The sequence below is a fragment of the Choristoneura fumiferana genome, chromosome 25, assembly GCF_025370935.1.
Source record: "Choristoneura fumiferana chromosome 25, NRCan_CFum_1, whole genome shotgun sequence".
Lineage (NCBI taxonomy): Eukaryota > Metazoa > Arthropoda > Insecta > Lepidoptera > Tortricidae > Choristoneura > Choristoneura fumiferana.
Window position 1 is genome coordinate 10,268,071 of NC_133496.1, and position 20,985 is coordinate 10,289,055.

A 20,985-nucleotide genomic window follows, 5' to 3' on the forward strand; every position below is an offset into this window, starting at 1 on the left:
GGCTCGTGTCCCAACGTAAATGCAGAGTTGCATGCGTGTGCAGTTATATATGAGGCGGTGCAGTGGGGCTTCAACTTGCAGTCTCATGCTAGGGTTAGCAACCCCAAATTGGAAAACAAAGGTCACTTTACATAATTGCGTATTACGTCAATTCTAGTAACGCGAAACAGAATGTAAAAGATTTATTTGTCACGTAACTGGAATAAAGATAAGATACCTGTTTTACCGTTATATTTTGGTGAAATTGTTTTTTTATTGAATTACAATCATCATCATCCCAGCCTATATACGTCCCACTGCTGGGCACAGGCCTCCTCTCAGAATGAGAGGGCTTGGGCCGCAGTTCCCACGCGGGCCCAGTGCGGATTGGGAACTTCACACGCACCATTGAATTGCTTCGCAGGTTTGTGCAGGTTTCCTCACGATGTTTTCCTTCACCGCAAAGCTCGTGGTAAATTTCAAATGTAATTCCGCACATGAATTTCGAAAACTCAAGAGGTGCGAGCCGGGGTTTGAACCCACGACCCTCTGATTGAGAGGCGATAGGTCAAACCACTAGGCCACCACGGCTTCCCCACTAGGCCACCACGGCTTATGAATTACAATATCCTACCATTAATTATTATGTTAGATAGTTCGACGTCTGAAATAACACAGGTTAATTTTTACCCTTATATTCCCACAAAACCAGGACAGAATCTCGAAATTTCCACCGCTAGGATTAGAAACGACGTGATATTTGGCGCGGGGTATTTTATATAGATACAATATTAATGAAATGCAGAATGTTATTTTGTAATATGAGGGTTCCTGTGGGAGTTTAGTAAAATCTTGAAGTTTTTAATTCTACTACCGAATCTAATGGTTAATAAAAAACTTAATAAGATCACTTGTTACATGTAGTAGTACTCGTAAAGTGTCCGTATAGATAAATCGTCGTTCCACATTCGAAAAATGGCTTGAGTCTCTAATACCAATCTGTGCACTAGTATGTACAGTCAGACAAAGTACAAAAGTATGCAGCTACTTTTGATGCTGACCATATTAGTGGACAGAATTGGTATCTTATGAGTTAGATTATCAGAAATATTGAACATGTAATTATTTTTTTGTCAATCAAACAAAAATGCCAAAGATGAAGCCCATAAAAGTACGGGAGTGTGAAACGTTACACGTGTTAAAAACTGTAGCACGAAGTGACGTCACGCGGTATTTTAACTGGCTTTATCTTCATAATTTCATAACTTTTTTTGAGTGACATCAGAAAAAAACACGTGTCCTATATTCTGTGATAATCTGACACACTAATTAGAGTTTTTAGATCACTTAACCACATTTTAGAAAGAAAGAAGACATTTTAGGGGCTGTGTCACCATCCATTGATTAGCGTTAACGAACAAAACACAACAAATAGAGACAGCATCACACCTAACCGCCAGTTAACACTAATCAATGGATGGTGAAACAGCCCCTTTGAGTTGTAGATTGCTAATCTTGTTTTTTCCTTTTTAGTTTATTTGCTCGCAACTCCGTCCGCGTAGTATTCGTTTATCGTCATCCCGCGGGAACTATGCAATTTTCCGGGATAAAACCTATTATATGTCCTTCCCGGGGACTCAAACTATCTGTATACCCAATTTCAAGTAAATTGGTTCAGCGGTTTAGACGTGATTGAGTAACGAACATCTAACCATCCAAACATTTTCACAAACTTTCACATTTATACCTTATAATATCAGTAGTTTTTTTAAGCTAGGCTTTTTATAATTTACCCTAACTTGCGCTCATCGAAATAAGCCCCAAACGCAACGTAACATACATTAATTAGCTCCTTAATAATCTTTTCACACATCTCCTTCAGAAAAGTAACTTTTCCTCCCTGACGAGAGGGAGCAAAGTACAACTTTTCTGTTCAAGGCTTTTCTAAGTATTTTATTGCAAATGCCATTTTTTGAAGTTGATAATTGTAAAGCCACGCCATTTTCTATGCTGGTTGTTCTTTAATGATATTAAGTTTTTTTTTTCAAGTTTCTTAATGCTCGGTGTAAAAAGTTGTATGAGCCACTCGAGAGCAAAATTATTTTCAACTTGGGCGTTAACACTTGAATCCCTCATTACGCTTAGAATTCTACTTTAGAATCCCTTGCTACTCTCAGGATTCTATTGTAGAATCCTTCCCTACATTCTGGATTCAATGTACGCCCTCGCAGTAAATACACCATTTTGCTCGTTTGTGACACAAATAACAAAAAAAAAAAAAAAAATGTATTCCTTATTTCTGTCCATTGTAAAGGTTGCCTGGAAGAGATCGCTCTGAAGCGATAAGGCCGCCTATTGCTTACCTTAGAAAATCTCTATGTATATACTTGTTTTCTCTGTACTGTTTACTGTATTGGTGTGCAATAAAGAGTTATTGTATTGTATTGTATTGTATAACTATTTTGGTTAATTCGGTAATCTTATCTTGGTAGGCCGAAAAGACAAATGTAATTCAAATAGTTGAAATGACTTACCGTATGGCCCACTAACAACGCCATCTACGGTTCATAAACAACTTTTCACTAAACAACTAATTATCGCAGAACACTGCACAACAATCCAATTAAAGATTGCCCGGGCCACTTTTCCGCGTCACTGTTCACCCCCCATTTATTTCCGGAGTAATTTATATCCCAGCACATGTGTTGCCTCGGCTGGACAATATATGTAGGTACTCTAGTTTGGTCAAGTTTGTGGGCGTTTATAAAATGCTATGTTATACGCTTTTCCATCTTGGATAGGGATAATTTATTTATTTATTATTAAAATACATTTGCACGGCATTACATAATGTAGTTTGCAAATACGCGACATGATGTGAATGAACTAGCAGAACTTTTTCACACTCTAGTTCAATTGAGAGTATAGTAGAGAACTAAAATTCAAAAACGTAGAATTCATTGTCAAAATATCTTTATTCAATTTAGGCCACAACAAGCACTTATGAATATCAAAAAAAATCTACCACCGGTTCGGAAAAACCTCTGTCGGGAAGAATCCGGCAAGAAACTCAACGAGGTATATGTATATTTTTTTAAACAGATTTACAATTTATTATTAAATGATCTATCACAAGTGTTTACCACAACTTTATTTTTAACACAGTAGGTTCGCTATTTTAACACAGTAAGTAAGAGATCGCCAATGCGGATCGGAATTATTTCCAAATATCCCGTCTGATGGAAGTAGGTACTCGTACAAAAACTAATCCGTTAGCAGTACATACCGGGTATGGCCTGGAATATGAGCAAAAAAAATGCAAACATTGGAACATAGAACCTCCTCCATTTTTGAAGTCGGTTAATTAAAGCATAGATCAAACTCGTGAAACTGAACAACATTAGTTCAGCGATTTTTAAAAATAGTTTTTTTAATTTTTATTACACTTTTAAGTTTTATCGAAGAAGCAATGTAAAGCAAAATGCTTGATGTGTGTGTAGCGTGACAGGCAACGTCAGTTGTGTTCTAGGATGGCGTTCATTGATAACAATATTTAATTTGTATGAAAAAAGGAACATTCAAAGACTCCATTATTCTTAAAAGTCGCTGAAGTAATGTTGTTTCATAAGTAGCGTAGTAGAAATAAGCAACCTGAGATATATGCATAGGAAAAATTCGTGTCTAGATTCCTGTCCAGCGGTGGTGTAGGGGTTATAGCGCGCAGCACGGATCGCTGAGGACCTGGGTTCGATTCCCAGCGCTGCTCTCTTTTTCTGGTTTTTCTGTGCATCCATGTCTCAGTTTGTATTTTCGATATGGTTTCACGGGATACCCGTAAAAGTAACAAATTTGGAGTTGAAATAAAAAATACAAAAAGACTCCAAAAAACCAATCATAATGTTGTTCAGTTTGATGAGGAGGATCTATATTTAAATTTTTTGCTCGTATTACAGGCCAAACCCGGTATACTCGTACATACTTCTGACCATTGGGACTTTAAATGCAAGGTTCTTCTCAACTCGCAAAAGTAAGCTATTTTTGTTTTCCATTTTCAAATAATTTTAATTTAGCTAATTTATTGATCCTCATAGATTAATACTTAAATCAGTGTGTACGTTGTGTTGTTTTCGTTGTCTCATGGTACGAGGGTAAAAAAAATCTTGGTACAGTCACCAGCACCAATATCTGACACAACAAGCGTGCATAAATATCTGATACGACTCTATTTCTAGGGCCGGAAGGACGTGTCAGATGTTTTTGCACGCTCAACTGTGTCAGATATTAATTCTGGTGACTGTACGGAGGCCATTGAATAATTTGTCACTGGGTATCTCTTTAAGGTAAACATTCTTATGTGGTAGAGCCTTACTGTAACCACTTGCTGGCGTACGAATGGGCCGGCTCGACCGGGTTAGTACCACACCCATAAAATACCGGCGTGAAATGGTACTTTTACTACTGTGTTTTGTACGGTGAGTGGGAGGTCCGGAGACCCAACTCCCCTCCGCCTTCCCCCATTAGCCCCCCTTTTAGGCCGGCAATGCACCCGCAGTTCTAATAATGCTGTAGGTGTCCATGTGCGGTGGTGATCACTTACCCGCATCCTCAAAAAACTTATGTATGTAACACTTACGTATAATTCTTTATAGTACATAAATCACAACAAACAAAAGTTTAATAATTATGTCTAGGTCTGAAAGTAGTTTTAATTTAATGAGACATTCGCTGTTGCCCGCGACTCAGTCCGCGTAGAATTCATTCATCTCTATCCAGCGGGAACTATCCAGTTCTCCGGGATAAAAACTATCCTATGTCCTTTTCCAGGACTCAAACTATCTGTATACCGAATTTCATCTAAATTGGTTGGGCGGTTTAGACGTGAAAAGGTAACAATGTAGAAACAAACAAACAGATTTACAAAGTTTCGCATTCATAGTTAGTGTGAGCAAACAGCTGTTTCCATTTCCAAGTTCCTTGCTCAAAATCTCTTAAGATTCACAAACAAATCTGAACACCGAGACAAGAAATAGGGTAAGGTAACCCTTGTCACGTTTATGGCTTTCTTTGGCTCGACAAAAATATCTTGCTAACACAAAACATCCGGAAGAATGTGAAAATAATTAGAAAACAACAGACTTTAAATAATTGAAGATAATATTCATAATAAATCGTGTTAGCAAACCCGTAATGGTTTTAAAAGACCTATCCAACGATACCCCACACTATAGGATTGGATGAGAAAAAAAAACACCCCCCACTTTACGTCTATGGGAGGTACCCAAATATTATTTTTTTATAATTTTTAATTGTACCATTTTGTTGGCATAGTCTACACATATATACGTGCAAAATTACAGCTTTCTAGCATTGATAGTCTCTGAGAAAGCGTAACGGCACGGACGGACGCAACAGACAGACAGACAGACAGACAGAGACAGACAGACAGACAGACAGACACAGACAGACAGACATGGCGAAACTATAAGGGTTCCGTTTTTGCCATTTTGGCTCCGGAACCCTAAAAATCAGTTCAGAGAGGCAATGTCACCAGTGCCTTAAAGGTAATGCCTATAGCAAAATCTTCAAGACGTTTTAGTAGGTTAATTCATCATGTAATGTAATGTTGAACGTAGCGCTGCTATAGTTTCAAAAGTATTCAAAAGAACTATCCAACTAAAGTAGCGATAAGCTTGGTACTATGGACACTATATACCATCGGTTGCTTCGGTTGAAAGTGGCCCGCATCCACCGTGAACCCGCGACTGAAACCAAGTCATCCGTCCATCTCTCCGGACGTTCTTTATTGCACTTGCCGGGTTTCCGTTGCTCAGGGTTTCTCTACGGGATCGAATCAGAAATTAGGAGATACGTAGAAAAACATGGGTCAAAGACATAGCCAAGCGAATTAGCTCGTTGAAGTGGCAAAAGGCAGGCCGTGTAGTACGGAGCACAGATGACCGTTGGGGCCGAAAAGTTCTCGAATGGAGGCCATGGGTAAGTTACGCGTCCTTCAACTAAATGAGTTAATTATAAATAAATAAATATCATGGGACACCTGACACCAATTGACCTAGTCCCAAACTAAGCAAAGCTTGGTACTATGGATACTAGGCAACGGATAAAAATACTTATATAGATAAATACATACTTAAATACATACCGTAAACTGCTTCAACTTTGCCCTCTGGCCCCAACATTGCCTGAGTTGATTTAGAGTCAATAACTCAGCACTCTTATAGGTTTTAAACTTTTATCTACACGGGAATTATTATTACGGGGGATAAAAGTTTTAAAACCTAAAGGTGCTAAGTTATCGACTCTAAATCGAATCAGGCAATGTTGGGGCCAGAGGGCAAAGTTGAAGCAGTTTACGGTAGTACCTGGGCGACCGAGCTTTGCTCGGGCTGAAACTCGGTAACAAGTGTTTTCCCAGAGATAAGACCAAGCGAAATCGATTTATCATCCCCGAAAACCCCTACATACCAAATGTCATCGAAATCGTTGGAGTCGATCGCCGAAATATATATATAGATTAGATTAAACACCCATGACCTGAGAACAAACATTCGTATTATTCATACAAATATCTGCCCCGGCCGGGAATCGAACCTGGGACTTCAAGCTTTGTAGTCAGGTTCTCTAACCACTTGGTCATCTTGGTCATCATGACAACCAGATAGACAAAAAATCTTACTATAACCTCCTGAGTCCAACGGGGAACTAAATTACCAATAACAATGACATTCATGTGTGTAAGGTGACCCGGGGCTATTGTAGCTGGGGGATATTGTATCTGAGCCGTCTAAGGCGTCCTTACGACGCCATGATCGCCATGTTCGTGTGTGTTGTGTGAAGACAGTCTTCTGGCGAACACAACGTAAAATGGCCGAGAAGAACATGGCGTCGTAAGGACGCCATCAAACGGCTCAGATACAATATCCCCCCAGCTACAATAGCCGCGGGTCACCTTATGCCATATTTTAAATTATGCTCATTTGCGTAAATGAGGTGATAAGCTCTACGCAATTTATTTATATTAAGATAATGACACTGTCCAATTCTTCTATATATACATACATACAAGCGTAAAAACCAATTTTCCTTACACTAGAGTAGATTAAATACATAGGAATCGTCCATTAGCCTAGAATCTAATATCGAGATGGAGTAAGCGTGTATACGGTCATAAAATTTTATTTCCTGTTTGTGTACCTATATATATTATATATGGCCTATAAATATTTGCTGGACGGCCGAGTGTGAACGTTATTGACCTTTTTATGTTAAAAAATATCTTTGGATATTATACGAGGTGAGTAGTGAGTGATTAGAACAGAGGCCGTATTGCCTAACGTTACTGACGATCGCGATCGCAATCAAATGACAGATTTCGCATACAAAAATTGACACGTGATTGCAATACGGCCTCAGGTTTAGATAAGTCACAAAACGTTGACTTAACTTGACAACTAGATACCAAACAAAAAAGTGTGGTGTGATGTGTGGACGCGGAACAGCAACTTTTTTTATAGTTTATAGAAATTAGAAAAAAAGGGAAACATTCGTTTATACCCTATTCGATATACAAAAAACACAGTAGAAGAAAAGAATAAATAAAAATGAACGTCGAATAGTCAACATTGGGCCCCACTCAGCATACGCAACCCGCAACGCTGTTTTTCAGTGGGACCCATTTAAAACTAATCACACAAATAAATAAACTAACCTAACCAATAAAAAGTTGACAAACCCCCGACTTTGTCACTTCAAAGTTCAATATCTCAAAAACGACATAACCTATTTTGATGAAACATATCTAAGAACCATCGCTAGAAAACCTGAATTCAAATAAAAGAATCGCATTCAAATCGGTCCACCCGTTTAAGAGCTACGGTGCCGCAGACAGACACACAAACACACATAGCGGTCAAACTTATAACACTCCTCTTTTTGCGTCGTGGGTTAAAAACCACCTGATAATTATATTTTAATTACCAATCAGCACACTAAATGGTTGATTAAGCAGTTGGTTACGTCGCATGCGTTTTTCACTTCGAAAATCTTTATTGATGAAATTGAAAGAGTATCTGCGCTATCTGCATACATAATTTAACTAACATCAACATAACAGCGGGGAAAATGTGTGAAAAAAATACTTTCAAAACGTTCTGAATGGCCGTTGTAACTCGAAAGTAACACGCACGCGCAGTCACGCAAAGAAAATGCCTAGACGTAATTATTTATTACCAAGTATATAACCAATAGAGCGGTAATGTAGGCCAGATGGCTATTCATCTCATCCATCCGTCCAGGCCATAGGAATTTATGTGCAAAATTATACCCGAAAACTCACGTCTTTGACATCATCATCATTAAGATTGGTTTTTTGGAATCTTTTTGTATTTTTTATTTCAATTCCAAATACAAAAAGATTCCAAAAAACCAATCTTAATTTGATTGCTTAGAAACGATATCTCTTGTCCGGGTGAGCGGTTAGTTCCAAAGGAATGCCGAAAAAGTTTGAGGGCTTACGGCATAGATGTCGCTAGCGTCGCTGCTTAAGTGACTAAGTAAGAAACACAAGCTGAGATATGAGATGCATAGGGAAATTCGTGTCGGTACCGTTGACCATCAGTGGTGTAGCGGTATAGCACGCGGTACGGATTACCGAGGACCTGGGTTCGATTCCCAGTGATGGTCTTATTTTTCTGTTTTTTCTGTGCATCTATATTTCAGTTTGTATTTTAAATTTTATCATCATCATTATCATTATGATCACTGTAAACATCGAGTAATGTAAGAAAACATTTGTCAGTCACTATTAATAAATAATCCTGAAAAACACTGAATCTAAGTACTTAACTCGAAACATCTGCTAAAATTTCATTTCACTGCTTAGGTATATAATGTACTCTAAGGGGCTGTTTCACCATCCATTGATTAGTGTTAACTGGCGGTTAGGTTTGATGCCGTCTCTATTTGTTTTGTTCGAATAGATGGAGACGGCATCACATTTAACCGTCGGTTAACGATAATCAATGGATGGTGAAACAGCCCCTAAGTTTTATAATAAAAAGGTAAACAATGTATATTTGTAGAAAAACTCTTTGTTACTTAAAAAGTAACTAGATAAACCATAAAAAAATCTTTTAGTGTAAAAAACTTCACTAGTTTATCTTTAATATAGACTACATTTTTACCGGACAAGTTTTTATAAAAAATAAGTGAATTTTATAAGAAGGACTGAACATTTACAAAGGCTATCGTTATTTTTGACTTTGGACTAGCCATTTGGAGTACAGCGAGCCTAGCAGGTAATCAGCGAAAGTGTTCACAAAAATAAATGTCATTTTAAGTCTATTGAGTTTAGGCTCAATGGTTATTAACATCAATATGTATTATGTATATAAAACAAGAATAAATTTTTAATCTTAGGAAAAAATAAGGCTCAATTCGAGCTGATGTCGTGTTCGCTGTTGCATTACGGTTTATACGCGCTTTTAAAACTTGCAAATTTATTATAAAATAGTACTTATATTACCAATGCGAAACTTTTTGATTAACGTGCGTGCGTGCGTGCGTGTGTGTGTGTGTGTGTGTGTGTGTGTGTGTGTGTGTGTGTGTGTGTGTGTGTGTGTGTGTGTGTGCGCGCGCGCGTGTGTGTTAAGCTAAAACGGCTGAACGGATTTGGAAGAAATTTTGCAAGCAGATAGCTGCACCTTTGCAACAACATTATAGAAAATTCTACTTCGGTCACAAATAATCTTTCAAGCAGTTACGGTCTTAAAAAAGCTAAATTTCCAATTATATTAAAGGAATTAAAATATTATATTACAAGCATGTGGGGTTCATTAACTTCCTCAGAAATATTGTGGCCCAAGTGTCTAAATCACGGCACTCTCTTGAGAGCGACGCCGTGCAATTCAAAGTCAAAGTCAAAATATCTTTATTCAATTTAGGCCATAACAAGCACTTATGAATGTCAAAAAAATCTACCACCGGTTCGGAAAAACCTCTGCTGAGAAGAATCCGTAAGAAACAGATTTACAATATATTAAATGATATTTTATGTATACATCACAAGTATTTAACACAACTTTATTTTTAACACAGTAGGTTCGCTATTTGAAGAGATCGCTAATGCGGATTGGAATTATTTCCAAATATCCCTGTCCATGATAATAATATAACCATTAACTTTGTAATACGCCTTTGATATTAATGTCTTCTTGACAATAGATCTGAATTTTGTATCCGTTTCATTTATAATATTTTTTGGAATTTTATTATAAAAACGTATGCAATTTCCCAGAAAAGACTTTTTGGTTTTAGCCAGTCTGTAAGATGGAACTTTAAGCTTCCCTGTGTTTCAGTAGCCTTTGGCTTATCGACGTTAGTGGGAAAATCACATATGTTCTTCCTAACATACATGATTATTTCAAAAACATAAAGCGAAGGCAGGGTTAGGATATCTGTTTCCTTAAAAATAAAATAAATAAATGTTACTGAAGAGACGCTTCCTCCTAAAAACCTTTACTTTAGACCTGGCTTGGAACGCCAATAAACCCTTTCCGAAGACCATACAAAACAGCGTAGAACTTAGCTACTTACACACTTTCAACAGATCTCTTAAACCACCTATGATGGGGTGCGCAATACCATATCGTCTACGTAATGGTGATTTTCCACCGGCGAGGCGAGACGAGAATTGAAATTTGTATGCATTCTCGCTGCCATACACATATCAATTCTCGTCTCGCCTCGCCGTTGGGAAACCACCTTAACTCATACTACATATGTAGCAATATACAATGAACAGATCATCCAACTTCGGTATTTATTATTGTAATGTTCGCCGGTTTATTTAGGAATTTTCATCCTTGTTTCCCTAAAGGACGGCAGACCACACCATCTTGAAGTCGGTGTGTAGGAACAATTGATAATGCTTAAGGAGTAAAAATGGTTTGCCCTGTAAGTTAAACTCGAGCGTGTGGATAAACAACTCCCAATCTCAACTTGGTGTTGCCGGCAAGACACAGCTGCAGGAAAACAGGAAAATCTAAACGGTATATAATGCATGATCATTACACAGAGCAGCATTGTGCGCTCTGAATGGACTACAATACAAAACAGCTAACAATGTGGTCCCCTGGAAAGCTTTTATGGAACTAATGAAGGATTCACGGACAGATGGGATGATGAGTATACTGTCGTTTCCATCTTGACGCCATTTAATGTTCCTTACTGAAAAACAATAAAAACCAAACATAAACAAATTATGGATTGGAATAACTAAACAGGTACTTACTTGGATTGTTTGGATAGTTTCATGGGAAAAAAAGCGTCTAATATTTTCTAATAATATAACTTACGGTTTCATTACACTTTTTCGGACAATATCTAACCAGCAAAACTAATGATACCAATACGAATGGACGATATAAAAACACTGGAAATCACTGGATATAAAAAATACAACAATTAAATCATGGACTGTTTTATTGATTTTCCTTTAAGTTAATCAAACTTTTTCTTGCAAATAATGCATCGAAAAATAGATGATAACATTTTTTTATATTAACCTGACCCGTGAACCCGTGGTGGCCGAGTGGTTTGATCTATGGCCTCTCAAGCAGAGGATCGTGGGTTCAAACCCCGGCTCGCACCTCTGAGTTTTTCGAAATTCATGTGCGGAATTACATTTGAAATTTACCACGAGCTTTACGGTGAAGGGAAACATCGTGAGGAAACCCGCACAAGCCTGCGAAGCAATTCAATGGTGTGTGAGTAGTTCCCAATCCGCACTCGGCCCGCGTGGGAACTACTGCCCAAGCCCTCTCATTCTGAGGGGAGGCCTGTGCCCTGCAGTGGGACGTATATAGGCTGGGATGATGACCCGTGATTAAATAACCTTTATTTCGCCTGACGAAAAATGCAGATAACGCCAAATGTGTATCTCACTGGTTCAGTAACAGCATTCACTCTAGCCACATTTTATAGATAATATTAAACGGTTACTTTTTTTTATCTTTATTTATTATGGAACTTTGATCAAAAGACTACATGTCCCACCCACCACCCAAAGGCCTTAACTATAAAAACACCACAACAGCCATACGATTTAAATGAGTAACGACTCGTGCCAAGAGGGACATGACATGTCCTCCAAACCTAACCACCGGATCCCCTGCCACAGAGTGGAAAACCTGCGCACGGATTCTCTTACAATGTTACTTTTTACAAATAAAATAAAATTGCATGTTACATTCCAGTTTTGTAAATCTTGTGTTAATAATCATCGTTCGGAAGTGCGAAACCCCCTATGATTGTGTTTCTCCGTTAACCTAAATACCCTAATCTTAAAACTGAATCGAAATGTACGGAACTGACAATCCTAACCCAACAAATCTGTTTTCCAAACTTTGCCGTATAGTGTGTCCGCATCCCTGAAAGGCAGCTCGTGTCAATTCAAGATTTTTATACAACTATCTCATGCTTGATTGCATGTTCCTACCTATTGAGGCTTTCAGAGCTTATAGCAAACAAAGGTTTCTAAAGGCTTGGGAATTATAGGCTATTAGGAGTAAATTTCAGCACGGATTTAACTGAAATGTTGTCTGTATCTAAGTAAACTGGTTTAAAACTGTTCATTGCATTATCTTGTCATTATCAGAGATAACTTTTTTTTAGCTTAAAGCATTTATTTAGCTTCACCTTGTAAACCTCTATGAGTCACTTAACTTCAAACTTGGATAAGTCTACTCTACCCTCTTAAGAGAGTGTCTACCTTATTTGCCGTTTCTTTTGATACCAAAATCGTAAAATTTTTAGGGGCTGTTTCACCACCCATAGTTTATTTTATTTGATGGATAAATTTAATTAATGGATGGTGAAACTGGAACGAATTTGGTTACGAATTTTTATTAATATTATTTATTAATATATTTCTTAACAAAATGGACATATCCATACAATATTTTGGGTACACAATTTGGAGACCCTGTTTTTCCAACTCGGAATCATGGACTGAGTCTACCTCCCACATTTTGTTGAAATAGGAGGGATAAACTCAGGGTACAAAGGTAGATAGAAATGCTCATTTTCAAAATCTTCTATGATACGTAGGCATTACCTTTCAGTACAAAAAGGACTGCCTCGGTTTAACGTGTGTGTATCTGATGTGTGTTCGTCCATGTGATATCATAGGTAGTTCCCAATTAAGAAATCAAGTTTAATCGATTTAGTTATTTAGAAAGTTTTATCAACATTGGTTTAACTGTATAAATAAAAATAAAAATGACGTTCATGACATATTGGAATTCAAAATAAAAATAACAGAGTACCTAGTAAGTACAAAAGTTAACACAAACAATATTTCTAAATACAAACATTTCATTTTATTGAAGCGCCTATCTTGAGTCATCAAGCAAATATCTTCAAAATACTTTTTGCGAAATTATTATTTAAAAACCGGCCAAGAGCGTGTCGGACACGCCCTGGATAGGGTTCCGTAGCCATTACGAAAAAATTAAGTAATATTTTTCTAAGGATTTCGTATTGTGTACGGAGTCTTCCAAGTTTAGGTATGTTTTATACCTTAGGCTGTACCTATTTGATATGATTTTAATCAAAATTTTCCATCCAACAGCTTAGATTTTAGAGTAGGGGGGACGCTCGATTTTAATGAAAATTTGCACTTTAAAGTTTAATTTTTCAAAAATAGATCAATGAACAGAAAAATCGTCTTAGCAACCACACTAGGAGTAAAATCAGTGTATCGGACATGGCGCAGTGGTATCGCTGGCTCTTGGCACGGGGGCCTTATTTGATGTCTCATAGATAAAATTTTATCAATTTGCTGTAAATTTTGTATTGTATCGCATACATTGAAAATAACATTTAATCTGTATGAAAGAAAAAAATAACTGTGATTATATTTTTAAAAAGTTGCAGAACAATGGTAGCTCAGTTATGCGAGTATAGTCGAACCTTGGATTTAAAGGCCCATGGTCAAAGACACCTTGTAGGGTAATTCGTCTGCCTACCTTTCAATAACTAAAACCACTTTATACTAAAAATGTGTTGCTAAACTTCAAACTCAGATTATGTCCACTCTATCTTCTTAGCGGAATATCTCTACCTTATTTGCCTTATCTTTTGATATGAAAATCTTAAAATTCTTAGAGTTGGACTTATCGAAGTTTTATGTTTAGCAACACCAATGAATTCTATTTATAGGTGTATTGAAGGGTGGCCAGTAATTGAAACCTTATATTAAAAATAAATTCTATTTACAGGTGACTAGAATTCATTTTTAGTAAGGTGACTAATTATTAAATGGTGACCAGTAATTTACGATGTACCCTACGTATTTTTTTTCCCGACACCATTTTTTTAAAGTATCCTGTAATGGCTAGTTAGGTAGTCGATAATTTAAATAAGTTTTTGGTAAACAAAAACATTTTTAATACAAGCTTTTTTGCTGACTGTACTTTTTGTTGACTGTACTTTTACTGTCAACCAAACTACATTTGCATACCAAATTTCAAGTCGATGCCATTAATCGTTGAAGGGTTCCGTCCTGTGGAGAAGTTCCTGGCCGTCCGGGTCTGGTAGTCCTACCAGGATGTCACTACCAGATTATTGTATTGTCACGCAATTTACATAAGTATACCAAATTTCACGTTAATCCAACCACTGGAAGTTGGTGGAATTTAACTTGCAAGATTTGATTACAGACAGACAGATAGACAACGGAACAGGTGAATCAAATAAAAGCTTGTTGTTGCTTGTTGTTAGGTAGGCCCTGATGGTCGGAAAGACATATAGACAGACAGACAGACAGGCAAACGCAAATACGGGCAAAGTGATTTGTGAATTTGATTTTGATATAATTAATTTGAATTTATTTGGTTTCACATAGATAATATAAACATACTGTATATTATACAGTTTTATTTAATTGGATGTGATGTGTTAATTTGAAATGAAACAGAAGTTAATTAATTAGGCAGTGTACATTACTATCATAGATAGTCTCATAAGAATATTGTATATACTAACAATACTTGGATCTACTCAGTTATCCGAAAATAAATTATTTTGATTTTGATTTTTGAAAAGTTATCTTATAAGGTTTCCATTTTGTCCTTATGAGGTACCGTAAAAAAATAGTTTCAAATAAGTTTTATAAACTGACCGTAGGTGTGACTTGAACGTAGTACAAAATGTTAACTAAAACTATGTAGATTATTTCTGCTCAAGTTATAATACTGGTAAGGCAACCAATGAAGCTCGCCCTAGATTAAAAAATGGTTCATAATTTTTTGGTCGACTTACTTTACTACCCTATACTTTTCGGACCAAATTGATGGTTTTGCCTACATAACGGATATTAAGTATATTTCCCACAGCAACCTTTTTATCATAAATATAAAATGAAGGGAGAAAACTCAAGTTTGACGTAAAACGTCGTCAATGCGGTATATTTCTCGTCAAGTCATAATAAAATTAATAAAATGACATTTTTTTCCTCATTCAAGTTTCTTTTTGTTCAATAATTGAACAAAAGAAACTTAATAATAACTTGGAAATTTGATAATTTCATACAGTACGTACTTTAGGTATTACAGCGAACTTCTGGTGTCTCTGAGGATCGAACCTTTGTAAAGCTGGTTTTATGTGATTTGTTATTAGGACATGTAAGTACAGTCGCCATCAGATATTTCGGAGCGGCCAAGGTGGTCAAAAATATCGGCACCTGCACTCTACTATTAAGGTAGGTATTAAAGTTCTTGTATCGATATTTTTGACCACCTTGGCCGCTCCGAAATATCTGATGGCGACTGTACTGCTGCATACTTAAGAACAATTTTGTTAATTTCCATCTAGACAAAGAGTAGGTATAATATTTAAAACGCAATACATAGGTAGTTAATATATTTTTATTCTTACATAGCAACGAAAACAAAGGAGTGAAATTACATCGACAGAGTTCCGCTTCCTAACAGAATACACAGGACTTATTTAATTATATGAAATGATATTATATCTCGTGGCCGTTATATCAAAATGTTAGCATGCATCTCAATTATCATAGAAAATGATAGTATTAAAATTTGTCTAACTCTCTTGCTCGCGGTTGCATTCCCCGTCTCTTTCTACCCTGATCCTATACCGTTTTTCAAAAAGAAGTGGTAAAAACGGTTGTGATTCCAAGTGCATTCGATTAGGTAATAAGAGGCCCCATATGTTGCCATAGGAAATTTTTTTATACTAATTTAACGATTTAATACCTACTATTTTGATATGTTCTATGCACAGTAAAGCGTAAAATATATTCGTTATTCAAAAAATACAAACTGAAACATAGATTCACAGAAAAACGAGAAAAAGCATCACAACCGTAAAATTAACAAAATTTGGAGTTGAAATAAAAAATACTCCAAAAACCAACCTTTATATTCGTTATTCACTAGAAGCTTTTGTCACATACAATGAAACTGTCCAATAAACCACCTACTTAGTTAACACACCATGACAAATTACTGGCCTAGGCTAAAATCGGTTACTGCAGGATACGTATTCACATAACGTATGACGTGATAAGTGTGGTCTGAGTTAGAAGATTTTCGGTTTGATATCTGAAATGAATTATGTAGGTTGGTAACCCTACTTAAGGTAACCCGTGATTAAGGCAATAAGGTTCTCCGCAAAGTAGCACCTGAATCATTTAATTCCTATAAAAAAATAATTAAAAACAAAATCTAAAACCTTTTTCACTGCGATGCAGCCCTATATATATTTCTCTTTTGCTCGACCAAGTAGAGAGACAGATAGAACACTTGGCATGACTACAAAGCATGCCGAGTAACAAGCCTCACTACCTACTCGTACATCTCTAATCTTGTTGCCTTAACATTCTTATGCTAGGTACTCATACTCATTTTATGTATTAAGTACCCGTTAAAATGTTAACTGTCTTGGGTTGTAAGTGGCCTGCATCCACTTTGTACCCGCGGCATTAGCCAGATCCTCCGTCTATCACGTTGGTGGACGTCCTACGCTGCGCTAGATGATCCGCGGTCTCCATTCGAGTACTTTTCGGCCCCAACAGCTATTTGTTCAGCGTGCTATATGGTCTGCCCATTGCCATTTATAAGAGATAATTCGCTTGGCTGTCGGCGACTCTCGTTCTTCTACGTATCTCCTCATTTCTATTTAATTTCCATTGGGCTATCATCATCATCATGTCAGCCGAAAGACGTCCACTGCTGGACATAGGCCTCCCCCAGGGCTCTCCACTCAGACCGGTCTTGTGCTTTCCGCATCCACCGCGACCCCGCGATCTTAACCAAGTCGTCGCTCCATCTTGTTGGAGGCCTACCGACAGCTCATCTCCCGGTCCGCGGACGCCGTTCGAGAACCTTCTGGCCCCATCGGCCATCCGTCCTTCGAGCAATGTGCCCCGCCCACTGCCACTTTAGTTTCGCAATTCTTCGGGCTATGTCGGTAACCTTAGTTCTACTGCGGATATCAGCATTTCTAATTCTATCCCGCAGAGAAACCCCGAGCATAGCCCTCTCCATAGCCCTCTGAGTGACTTTGAGTTTTCTCATGAGGCCCATCGTTAGCGCCCACGTCTCAGATCCGTATGTCATCACTGGCAACACACACTGGTCAAAGACTTTTGACTTCAAACACTGCGGTAATTTGGGCGAAAAGACACTGCGAAGCTTCCCGAACGCTGCCCAGCCGAGTCGGATTCGACGAGTGATCTCTTTCTCAAAGTTGGACCTACCTAACTGGACCGATTGTCCCAGGTATACATAGTCGTCAACAACTTCGAGCATTGGGCTAGTTCATACAAAAATAAATATTTAGGAGGAAACAACTCGCTCCCATCTAATTCCGACGCCACGCTACAAACAGCAAAACTCAATTTTTCCACTCAAACACATAGCTCAGCCATCTGTAACATATTGACTGTCCGATAGATGGATGGTTGTGGTGAAAGCGATTCATATCAAACAATTGTTTGTGTACAAACAAGCGGTTGTTATGGCGGATAGTTCTGTTTTGGAAAATTTGGCAAGCGATCAATAAATCACGTAAATGAAACTAATACTATAAAAAAAAAACGGGACACTTGACACCAATTGACCTAGTCCCAAACTAAGCAAACCTTGTACTATGGATACTAGGCAACGGATAATCATACTTATATAGATAAATACATACTTAAATACATATTAAACATCCAAGACCCGGGAAAAAACTTATTCATACAAATATCTTATTTCTGTCCATTGTAAAGGTTGCCTAGAAGAGATCGCTCTGAAGCGATAAGGCCGCCTATTGCTTACCTTAGAAAATCTCTATGTATATACTTGTGTTTTCTGTACTGCTTACTGTGTTGGTGTGCAATAAAGAGTTATTGTATTGTATTGTATCTGCCCCGGCCGGGAATCGAACCCGGGACCTCAAGCTTCGTAATCAGGTTCTCTAACCACTTGCCCATCCGGTCGTCCGTCGGTCGGTCGGTACTATAATGGTAGATTTCGATAAGTACCTAATATTACTCAGTAATGTAATTTATCTCTATCGGGATGGATAATGACCAGATTTAAAGCTCAATTTAGGTATTCGTCTATTTGTTTTACAAACATAGATGTGGATGTGGACATCGATTTTTATGTTTATTCGCCGAGTCTCAAAATATGCAAAGCCTGTAATAAGGGTACAAGGCAATGGATAAATAATTCCTAAATAAATAAATGAATTATTTAATAATATTATAGGTATTTAACATCGGATCGGAGATCGAGCTTGATACTATGAGGTTAATAATTTTCATCATATTTATGTTCACAAAGTGATTATCGGCCAATAAAATTAACTTTTTCACTTCTCATGCTCGTAAAGTTGGTGTTTATGCTGGATCTAGGCGACATAAAATAAGTTTTATGCTCTAGTACATAAAGTAAAATCTTCGTCTAAGACTAAGGCAATCAGGCCTCGGCAAACAGCACACAGCCACAAACAAAAAAGTTCCTTTATATTTTTTTATTAATTTTTAATCTCTATATAACTAAAAAATCAATCAAATAAATCAATATTAATCAAGAAAATTAAATATTTATAATTATGTAACAATGCATGGAAAATAAAAGGTACAATGATTCCACTATTATTATTTCATCTCCTCGCAATCGAAGTGAAAAGCGGAATGAAAACTCGAGCATTAAACCCATTTTTCCCTCGACGTGTCTATTCACCGTCGCCGTACCGGCTTGGGTGCCTATATGAACGTCTCGGGGAAAATGACTCGTTTTATGCTCTTGTTGTACAATCTACTATTGCATTTGATTTTACTAGCCGTTGCCCGCGACTCTGTCTGCGCAGAATTCGCTTATCGCTATCCCGCGAGTACATCTATGCAATTTTCCGGGATAAAACTATATATATCTTTCCTCGGCACTCAAACTATCTCTATACCGAATTTCATCTGAATCGGTTCACCGGTGTAGACGTGAAGAGGTATCAATCAAACATATTTACAAACTCGCATTTATTTATTTATATTTTAGTGGGATTATAATATATACCTATTATAATAGTAAATAATGGAACTGAAGCTCATTCACTGTAAGGTTCTAGTTGACTGTTGTCCATTTTATTTTATAAAAAAAAAAGTTTCTGAACCCTTCGCTTTGCGTGGCGCGGCGCGCACTGAGCCAGTTTTTATTAGATCTTGTAAAAGTTGTTCTTTACACAACGCTCCACATAGCTCGGTAGTTAAACCGTAAAGTGATGCTTAAGTGTATCGTAAAACTTTAGTGTCTTACATTGTTAAGATCTGTCAGCGAAATTTATTTTCAGGGATAGTTACGACTTGGGATGAAATTTAAGTTAGCACTTTTTAGGGTTCCGGAGCCAAAATGGCAAAAACGGAACCCTTATAGTTTTGCCATGTCTGTCTGTCCGTCTGTTTGCGCAAAATCGATTCAAATGCGCCGTCCGCCCGCGCCTTGGGGCTCGAGTCAGTCACTATCATGATTAGTCAGTTAGCGGTCAGTCTTTGTATGGGGCCAACCCCGACGTTTGGTCGGGGTTCGGACACGCGAAGTAGATGCATTTGCGTAATCTAGTGTAATCTATATCTGTGCCTCGGAGTTTAGAGCAGTTATCAGGGCTACCAACATTAACTCAAATATACCAGTACTTTTACAGTGCTTTCATTCTAGCATGGTGCGGGTGACACTTGATGCAATGTTTCGTTTTACTCAAAACAAGTCGCTGCGGTCTTAATATTATGAAAGTATATTTCAGTTGTAGCCTGACTATGACTGGCGTAAAATATTTGAACATTAAGAACTATGTTATGTACGAAATATTTTTTATAATCATAATTAAATTCAAAGCCACATGAAGTGAAGAAACGTAATATGCATGTAACGTAACACCAGAGACTCGTTTAGTGATGGGACCTAATGGATCTTAAGTATATCGGTATAATGGTGACATTAAATATGATTAAAATTGGTTAGTGGTGGTTTAAATAAACGCACATCAAAAAAATAGTATTTTATGCAACTGTATCGTAATAGAGGTCCTTAAAACACGAGTGTGGATTTATGAAATGAGGCGTGTAGCCGAGATTTATAATAGGGTGACATGAGTGTTTTAAGACCTAATTACGTACAGTTGCATACAATATTTTATCTATATCCATATATTAAATCCTCTATTATGTGTTCAAGAACCATTGAGAATTACCTGCATTAACGAGAACTAGGTAGGTATGTCTGCCCCACGAGCTGCGCCCGCTGCGCGCGCGACGACCTGCTGCTGCTCGTGGTCGCGGCGAGTGCTGTAATGATGTATGGAATCTCATTACGATACAGCCCTGTTCATAATAACCTTGTTTTTGTTTTGAAGAATCAAATCGAGCCTTAGAATTCAGCTTAAATAATTAGTCTTGTAATACCTACATTTTACTCGACC